Source organism: Panicum virgatum, chromosome 2N (genome assembly GCF_016808335.1).
Source record: "Panicum virgatum strain AP13 chromosome 2N, P.virgatum_v5, whole genome shotgun sequence".
Classification (NCBI taxonomy): Eukaryota; Viridiplantae; Streptophyta; class Magnoliopsida; order Poales; family Poaceae; genus Panicum; species Panicum virgatum.
Genome location: NC_053146.1, coordinates 65,095,454 through 65,105,132, shown reverse-complemented (window position 1 = coordinate 65,105,132; position 9,679 = coordinate 65,095,454). Strand labels below are relative to the sequence as shown.

The following is a 9,679-nucleotide window of genomic DNA, read 5'->3' as shown; positions in this document are numbered from 1 at the left end:
AAACAAGTTTGCCCCTCTTGATAGTACGGCCATCTATCCTAAATCCGGTCATGCACTTCTCTACACAACCTTTGACCGGTGAAATGAAATGCCCTACAAGTCATACCTTTGCCTTGCGCATTCCATTTCATATTCCCAAATATTTATGCCACACAAGCACCAAACTCCATCAAGCCTTTTGATCATCATCATGAGTCAACACTTGGCTTGATCTTTCTTGAATGATATGATCCACTCCATATTATCACATGACCTCTTTGGTCCATCGATCTTGACCTTGCTCGCTCTTCACCGTTGCCTCGGTCCATCGGCGCCAAATCTTGCCCAAGCTTCACCGCCTGGCGGTCCCTCGCTTCAAAGCCTTGACTTGCCCTTCTCCATTGCAACCGGTCCATCAAGCCAAGCCTTGTCTTGATCTTCTCCACTTTGGTCACATAACTCCATGTCATGTCTCATATACAATGAGTTCCTCCATCACACTATATGAGCATAGTATCAACCCTTAGCCATTTCTCCTCCATGGCATATGTCGCTCATACTAGTGTCTTTGTGTGGACTAATCTCCTGTGTATCTCAACATAAACACTTATTAATCCACCTAAGTTGTCACTCAATTACCAAAAACAAACAAGGGCCTTTCAGGGGCCCGCGCGAGCGGCGCTGTCCCCTTGTCAGGGAGGCCTGCTGGCTTGGCCCCTGACGCAAGATAAGGAGATCCGGCGCCTTGGGGCTCGCACGGAGGCTGTCTTGGCCGGCACGCCTGTCAGGGGCGCGCGACGCCCTTGGAGCGCACGTCTCAAGCCACCAGCCCGGCCTTGGCCCAGGTCGCTAGGTCGGGGGGGCGCCACTTGTCTGGGAGGTCGGGCTCCCAGACCCATTCGCTTAGCAGCGAAGGCAGTCCCCCACGCGGCTTATCGGGCCGTCCCGTCCTTGGCCCAATAAGTCTGCTGGCCTTGCATCGCATAAATTGGACCTGCTAGGGACCTCTGGTTTATTCCCCCATCACTATCTCTTCTCTTCTCTACTCTCTATTTCTTCTCTATCTCTATCTCTATCTCTATCGCTTCTCTATTTCTATCTCTATCTCTACTGTTAAAAAGAGGTTAGAGGTCACTTTTTTTCATTCGTCTACACCCCGGTGCAACGTCCGTCGCCCCCGACGTCGTCCGTCCTCGGCAAAATAGGGACCGTCCGATCCATCGTCCGCGTCTGGTTCAAAATTCAAAACCCGAAAGTATCGCATCCTTCTCCGTCCCCGGGGTCGCCTCGGGCGTAGCTAATGAGCGCGCGCGCTAGGAGTCGTATCGGCGCTCGATCTCAGACAGCTAACGACTTTCCTTTTTAGGTAAATTTCTTTCTTCATAATTTTCTACTTTTGGAAAATTAGTTCTAATATATGTGTGTACAACTTTTTTCAGACAAATATCAGGTGATCTTTTTTCAACATAACTGCTAAATGATATATTTTCAGCATAACTTTTATGATACTTATAATTTTTTAATTTTTACATATAATTTTTCAAACTAACTTTTTATAGGATAACTTTTTTAAACGGCATGTACAAATTTCACGCATAACTTTTTCAGCCTTCTTACTAAATAGTAATTTTGAACATAACTTTCACACACAACTTTGGAGCATAAGTTCGTCGAAAGCTTGTAAAAATACAACTTATCGAGATAAGTTTTTTAAATTTTTTTTGCAGAGGATAATTTTTCAGCACAACTTCTATGAAATTTTTTCCTAAAATCTTTGTCAAGAAAATTTCTCAAGAGAAAATATAGTAGAAATATCTTATCATCAGCAACGTACGGTAGTGTTTACCAAAAAAACAAGATAGCTGCGACCATTAGGAAACACAGAGAGGAAAAAATAGAAAGTGAAAAGAAAAAGCAAATCAACCTTAGCTTGTCACGTGGGGGGCCCTGCTAATACGCGCGCGCCCCAGGAAACTAAATAACAAAAGATTTCCGACAACCTGGTCGGATTCCATATATGGCTTTGGGGTTTCATTTCCTTTTCCATTTTGGGCCTTTGGGACGATTCCCTTTCTTTTTTGGGCCGCCCGCAGTAAATATAGCTCAAGTTCAAATCCTCAGATCGGTCTCCAAGCTGTACAACCGGATATCATTTGTCACTTATGTATAAAAAAATTGTTGTGCTCCTTAACTTATTTATAAGTTGTATAACTTATGATGCACAAGTTGTCGAGTGGAAAAAACTTTATAACTTAATTTATGCCATGCTACATATCATATAACTTGTGAAAATTTATGCCATGCTACATATCATATAACTTGTGAATGACAAGTTGTGGTCTGGAATTAAAACAATATTGAAAACTTCTGTGACATATTGCTTATGCCTAACTTATGATGTCAACCTAAGCTTGATACCGTGCGTACATAATTTATGTGTGTGTGACTTGTTTCTAAAAAATGTATAACTTATTATGCATAACTTGTGATACGCAAAACTTATGATGCATAACTTATGATATGTAAAACTTATGATGCATAACTTGTGATACGCAAAAACTTATGATGCATGACTTGTGATGCACAACTTGTGATGCGGGCTTGTGATGCATAACTTGTGATACGCAAAACTTATGATGCATAACTTGTGATACGCAAAAACTTATGATGCACAACTTGTGATGCATATTTGTGGACCCCATATATTTTCAATTTCCAATATCCCTAAAAACTTGGTTGACTACTTGGGCCAGAAGCCACGACGCTAGCAACAAAGTGGGCTGAAAAAAATGAATCGATGACGGGCCACGCCGCCAACAACAAACTGGGCCGCAAAAAAATGAAAAAGATGGCGAATTGGGCCAAATAAAAAACGAAACACGGAAAGGGAAGGAGAGCGCGCTACCGCGCGCCGGATCCCGCGGCTGTCGGATCGATTGCTGGAAAGAGAACTAGCGCGCGATGGCCAAAATGGAATGGCGGTCACGTGGGTGGGTATGGATAGGCGGAGTGGCGGACAGCTGCATCGCGCGCCAGGAAGTTTAATAGCGCACGATGGTTGTTTTGGATTTGCCGGTGGCCTCCGCTGCCCCGATCCGCTCAGTCCCCGTCCGGCGTCCCTGACGCCGCAGTCCGCTCCGTCCCGGTGTCGCCAGTCCGCTCTGTCGCCGCTGCACCTCGCCGGTTCTCTCATCTGGTTTGCCCATCGTCCAGGCTTGTTTCTCTTTTGCATCCCAGTCTCCTCTCATCTGGTCTCTTTTGCATCTCGGTCTCTTGCAACTCCGTCCCTCGCCGCTGTCGCCCATCCCGTCTTCGTGCTCCTTCGCTGCCCCGAGCTCCCGTCTTCGTGCTCCATCCCTGGGATCGCCTCCGCTGCCCCGACCCGCTCAGTCCCCGTCCGTCATCCCCGACATCACAGTCCGCTCCGTCCCGGCCGCGTCATCGTCGCAGGCGGCCTGGTGGACGGAGATGCCTAGGCAGAGCCCGCGGCCGAGGAAGACGGTGGCCTGCACGGCGGCCAGCGACGCCAGCACGCCAGCGCCACTGCCCTACCCCTCCGCGCCGCGCAACGCCGACCCTGGCGCTATGCAGGAGCTCTTCACCAAGTCGCCCACCATGTTCTCGACTGATTGACTGAGCCAGGAATTTTAGGCACTGAAGCATATTTATCTTTAGTGTATGTCTATGTGTGGGGCACTGAAGCGCTGCCAATCCTCCAGTGGACCGATGGCTTGTGTTCTACTAGCTTAAATAAGGGTGCATGCATATAGTTAAGGTCGCTGCTTTTCCTTGCTATGGAATGTTGCTTTGCTAATTTTGTCCAGCTAATCAAAATTGATCCACATGCTATTGCGATTCTTAGTGATGTCAAAGCTGCTATGGATCATATGAGTTCGATTTGAGTGTGTACATATTGTGATCCTAGGAATCAGATGAGTTCCATTTTAGTCACTAAGTTTAGTTTGGATGTAGGCCTTGTGTTTATAATCTATTGCCTCTTGCTTTCATGTGCTTTGTCAACTTATTATTCAACAGACAAGCAGTAGAGCAGCTGCATTATTCTCTGCACAATTTTGCAGCCTCTCTGTGAACTTATTATTCAATAGCACAAGTAGCAGCACAGCTGCATTATTCTCTCCGGAGTTTTGCACCGAAGTAACCTGGGAACGCATATAATGTACTTCACAATTAATGGCTTTTGCATTTTTGCTTTGTGAATATTACGACATGGAGGCTGTCACTTCAATACTGACTCTATCTCCATGCTTTGGTTCTGTTGAACAGTTGCAGTGTGAAGGCTATAATTGAGAGATACAGCTAAGAAGGCACATCTGGGCCCCACTCTTAGAGCTCAATGTCCAGGTAATAAATTCTTCCAGTCAAGATAAGTGATAAACTTGTTGTTAGCTAATTATAGGTTGTTTCTAAGTTGAATATAGTGAAAATGAAGATGCTACTTGACCAGGGAAGTTCTGATTCTAACATGGATGTATGGTCCTGAATTGGATTGGATAGCCAGCTATAATTTAGAGTTTTTTTTAAAAAAAACTACTTCTCCAATATCTTATGCAGTAGTTTAGCTCATAGGTAGTACATTTTTGGAAAGTAGTTCAGTTCATAGGCAGTGGCAGAGCTTTTTTTTTAAAAAAAGTACCTGGTCACTCAAAAATATTCTTAGAAAGTAGTTTAGTTCATAGGCAGTGTCTACCTTTCATGTATGCAAATTGTGCAAATCGTACTTCTCTGTTTCGCTCACCTCACATTGCCGCAGTTGTAGCATCTTTCACATTTAGGCCTGCACCATAACCGATTTGCTTCCATCTAAATTTCTTGTTTTCCCCCCAATCTGATATCTTGTTTTTCTCCCAATCTGTGGCCCTCATGCTTAAATGCTTACAGATTAATCAGATTTTAATGCTCCAGTATAGGCCAGTATAGGCGAGCGGTGAGGCGGCTCCGGCTGGCGACAAGGAGCAGTGGACGCTGAGTGGGGATGAGAAAGATCCATTTGCTGAGCCGTGCTTGGGGAGGCAATCAATGGGATTCAAAGTGAGCACCCACCATTGCATACCGGAGCAACTTGACGGGTCCCACGCGTCGGTGTGGTGCGCCCGCATCTGCCGTGGAGGTGCTCAAGCGCCTGCTGAGCAACCTGCTTCAGGAGCCCAGCAGCGACAAGTTTAGGCGGGTGCGGCTGGGCAACCCGCGGATCAAAGAGGCCGTGGTGGACAGGAGGGCGTGGTGGAGCTCCTTGAGGCCGTCGGGTTCCGGGTCGGGGACAAGAGCAGGGTGCTCTTCGTCATCATGGACGAGGTGCTAGCTGGCGACGAGAGGCTCAGCGGGAACAGGAGGGTCGTGCTCTTGAACGAGAGGACACACCACTTGTCGTCGTGCTCAGGTGGAGGCTGACACCAAGGAGAGCTGCAGCAATGGGGCTGATGGACAGGACAATGTTAAGAAGACTGTCGATTGGCAGGTTAGCTGGTGTTCAGTTTCATATAGCCTTTAATTTGCTTGATTTACTATTTCAGTCAAAAAACTTTTTGCTTCCATCAATAATAAACTCACTCAATTCGATAGGTGATTTGCTTATGGCATGAGATTTCTTGTATTAATTCTTATAGCAACATGGCAGAGAAAACACTTGGCAGCTTTTTAAGTTATAAACTTCTTGGGCTATTTTCAGATCAGTTATGTTACTATTAATTTCTTGTAGGAATTTGAATGTTTACTGATATCTTTTTTTCATCCATGTTCTTGCTAGCGAATACCGTGTTTAAGAAGAGGGAATCCCATCTTGTGACGTTTCGTAGTGGACAACACTCGAGCCAGATCGACTTTATCCTTACTAGGAGGGAGGATAGACGTGATTGCTTAGATTGTAAGGTGATACCTGGGGAGTGTGTTGTCCCTCAACACAAGCTTGTGGTGGCAGACTTTCGTCTTCGGGTACGTGTCCACCGGGACAAATGTGCCAAGATTGCGAGAACAAAGTGGTGGAAGCTTAGAGGGGAAGCGGCACAAGCGTTTAAGGAAAGGATGCTAGGTGAGGGGCCTTGGGAAGAAGGAGAAGACGCAGATGACATGTGGCTAAAGATGGCAACATGTGTTCGGAAGGTGGCCTCAGAAGTGTTTGGCGTGAGTAGGGGAGGCAAATAGGAGGGGAAAGACACCTGGTGGTGGAACGACGAGGTGCAGAGGGCTATTAAGGAGAAGAAGGAGTGTTTCAAGCGCCTCCACCTTGACAAGAGTGCAGCCAACATCGAGGGCTATAATTTAGCGAAGAGGGTTGCAAAGCGAGCTGTGAGTGTAGCAAAGGGTAAGGCGTATGATGACCTGTATCAGCGGCTAGGCACGAAAGAAGGGGAGAATGACATTTATAGGATGGCTAGGATCCGCGAGCGGAAGACAAGGGACATCAACCAAATCAAATGCATTAAGGATGGGACAGATCGACTGCTAGTGAAGGATGAGGAGATCATGGATAGATGGAGAGAGTACTTCGACAAGTTGTTTAATGGGGAGAGCGAGAGCCCTACACTTGAGTTAGATGACTCTTTTGACGATACCAACAGACGTTTTGTGAGGAGAATTCAGGAGGTAGAGATCAGGGAGACTTTGAAGAGAATGAAGAGAGGTAAAGCGCTGGGCCCTGATGGTATTCCCATTGAGGTGTGGAGATGCCTAGGAGATAGAGCAATAGTATGGTTAACTAAGCTTTTTAATCTTATTTTTCGGTCAAACAAGATGCCGGAAGAATGGAGGAGAACTATATTAGTACCTATCTTCAAAAACAAGGGCGATGTTCAAAGTTGTACTAACTACCGTGGGATTAAGCTGATGAGCATACGATGAAGCTTTGGGAGAGAGTTATCGAGCATCGCCTAAGAAGAGTGACAAGTGTGACCCAAAACCAATTTGGGTTCATGCCTGGAAGGTCAACCATGGAGGCGATTTTCTTAATACGACAATTGATGGAGAGATATAGGGAGCAGAAGAAGGACTTGCACATGGTCTTCATTGACCTTGAGAAGGCATATGATAAAGTACCGAGAAATGTCATGTGGTGGGCTTTGGAGAAGCACAAAGTCCCAACTAAGTACATTACCCTCATTAAGGATATGTACAAGGATGCGACGACGTTTGTCCGGACATGTGATGGCAACACCACTGACTTTCCTATCAACATAGGCCTACACCAGGGGTCAGCATTGAGCCCTTATTTATTTGCTTTAGTGATGGATGAGGTCACAAGGGATATACAAGGTGAGATCCCTTGGTGTATGCTCTTTACTGATGATGTGGTGCTAGTTGACGAGAGTAGGGCAGGGGTTAATAGGAAGTTAGAGCTGTGGAGACGCACGTTAGAGTCGAAAGAGTTCAGACTTAGTAGGACCAAGACCGAGTACATGATGTGCGATTTCAGCGCGACTAGACATGAGAGGGGAGACGTTAGTCTAGATGGGCAAGTGGTGGTCCAGAAGGATATTTTTCGGTATTTAAGATCGGTGCTGCAAAAGGATGGCGACATTGATGAATATGTTAGGCATAGAATTTCAGCTGGCTGGTTGAAATGGCGGCAAGCTTCTGGCATCCTTTGTGACAAGAGGGTGCCACAAAAGCTAAAAGGCAAATTCTATAGGACAGCAATTCGTCCGGCGATGTTATACGGTGCTGAATGTTGGCCTACGAAAAGGTGACATATGCAGCAACTGAGTGTAGCAGAGATGCGGATGTTGCGGTGGTTTTGCGGGCACACAATGAGGGATAGAGTCCGGAACGAAGTTATTCGGGATAGGGTCGGGGTGGCACCAATTGAGGAGAAACTTACTCAGCATCGGCTGAGATGGTTTGGACATGTCCAACGAAGGCCTCCTGAGGCGCCGGTGCGTAATGTGGTTCTTGAGCGGGTCGATAATGTAAAAAGGGGTATATGTAGACCTAAACTGACGTGGGATGAGTTGGTTAAGAGAGACCTTAAGGAAGAGATAGCTTTAGATAGGAGCGCTTGGAGACTAGCTATCAATGTGCCTGAACCTTGAACTTTTTCTTTCGGGTTTCATCTCTAGCCTACCCCAACTTGCTTGGGAAAAAAAGGCTATGTTGTTGTTGTTGTTGTTGTATCCATGTTCTTGCGGCAGAGTTTTGTTATGCCAACCACTTGCAGCGGGAACTTGGTTATGCTGCCTGCTATAATCACCAGATGGCATTATGTTAGCTGCACATCAGCCATTTATCCCTCAATTAAGGATCCAGGCAGACCACGTCGGCCTCCAAAACCTATAGCTCAAGGTCAATGAACCCACAAAAGCAGTACTGTTATTTTTTTGAACTGATAGAATGAATCCCTAATGGGCATGATGAAATCCATGTGATGCCATAATGGGCTGTTTTCTTGTCTTGTTAGAATGGTAATTCATTGCATTTTGTGGTCTTTGCAACAGAAACAAAGTCTGGGAGAAAGAAAAAGTTTGTGTAGTTTTTTTAAAGGAGGATTTCATGTTTCTTGCAGGTTAAATCTGATTTACATGACCAGCTAACATAGTAGTACGTGTGGTTTACTATGGGAGAAGGAAGATTCCATGTTTCTTGCAATTTAACACTATGGTTTACCAATTAGTAATCTCATATGTTTCAAATTAACAACTTTGATGTACTTTGGCGAGTATGGATTCAGAAAAAAAGTAGTCATCTGGTTAGGAAGTTTCTGATGTATAAATGACCATAATTGACATGGCTGTGCTTCATAGATTTTTTTTTTCAACTGCAAAATCCTATATGTATCTGTGTTTCTTCATTAGTCTACAGATAAAAATGTCCAGCCACATGGCTCTACGTGAGGAGCCAGAGCAGCAACTCATCACCCATTGCCCTGTAGCCTCTACTAAATTTCTAGGATTTGTAATTTTTTACTCAGACATCTCACTGTGTTTCAAGCAAAGCAAGATTCTAAGTCTTCTGTACCTGAAGACGTGCAAGCAGTTGCAGGAGCTAGCCTAAGTGTGTGGGAGCAACTGGCTAGGGACATTTGCAGTTGTATGGCAGTATGGCACCAAGGACAAGGAAGCAGCTGGTATGAATGGATAAGAAATAAAAAGTTTCCTATGATATTGATTTGGATGAAAATGTATGCTGAACATATAGTTGCACACATGGATTTTGACTAGCTTTCTTTTCTGATAAATATTGAGCTGCTACTGATGCTTTTTTATGTATCAGTCTTTTTTCACTATGATTTGCCCCACCATGATGCATTATCATTAGTTAAATTCTAATAAATTTCAGTATGGATAATTACATATTGTTTATCTTCCATTGCCTACTGTTGTCCCTTTGTCCCAGCAATTTTTTCTCTATTATTTAAAAATGCTAACTGATCCATCTATTTAGTATTTTGTCAAAGCTCCAGATTATCAACCAGTCCATATCAACATTTGTACTCTACATGCAGACTATTAGGGGTACAATGTATGGATATAGATCTATTATGTCGAAGTTAGCTCGTGGATATCAATGACTCTTTTATATATCATGTGTTGTCGATACTTTGTATATCGATCACCCGTTGCAACGCACGGGCATGCACCTAGTCCATACTCTATACCTCTTCTCTGTACCAACTACCATCAAATTGGGCCCACACGTCAGATTTTTTTTTATTTTTCACCCCTCCCCCCCTCTCTCTCCCCGTCCTCCCCCC

The 9,679-nt window shown here is 44.9% G+C and overlaps 1 long non-coding RNA gene across 5 annotated transcripts; it reads left to right on the top strand.

Moving 5' to 3' along the window:
* The first annotated feature begins 3,023 nt into the window (after nt 1-3,023).
* Nucleotides 3,024-9,233, top strand: LOC120658653. 5 transcript variants are annotated; one of them, XR_005668788.1, is made up of 4 exons: nt 3,024-4,341; nt 4,908-5,455; nt 8,121-8,271; nt 8,492-9,233. It is a non-coding gene; the product is annotated as an uncharacterized LOC120658653 (long non-coding RNA). The 5 variants fall into 5 exon arrangements; XR_005668790.1 differs by lacking the exon at nt 8,492-9,233 and having other exon boundaries at nt 4,888-5,455; nt 8,121-8,488; XR_005668789.1 differs by lacking the exon at nt 8,492-9,233 and having other exon boundaries at nt 4,879-5,455; nt 8,121-8,488.
* The last annotated feature ends 446 nt before the right edge of the window (nt 9,234-9,679 follow it).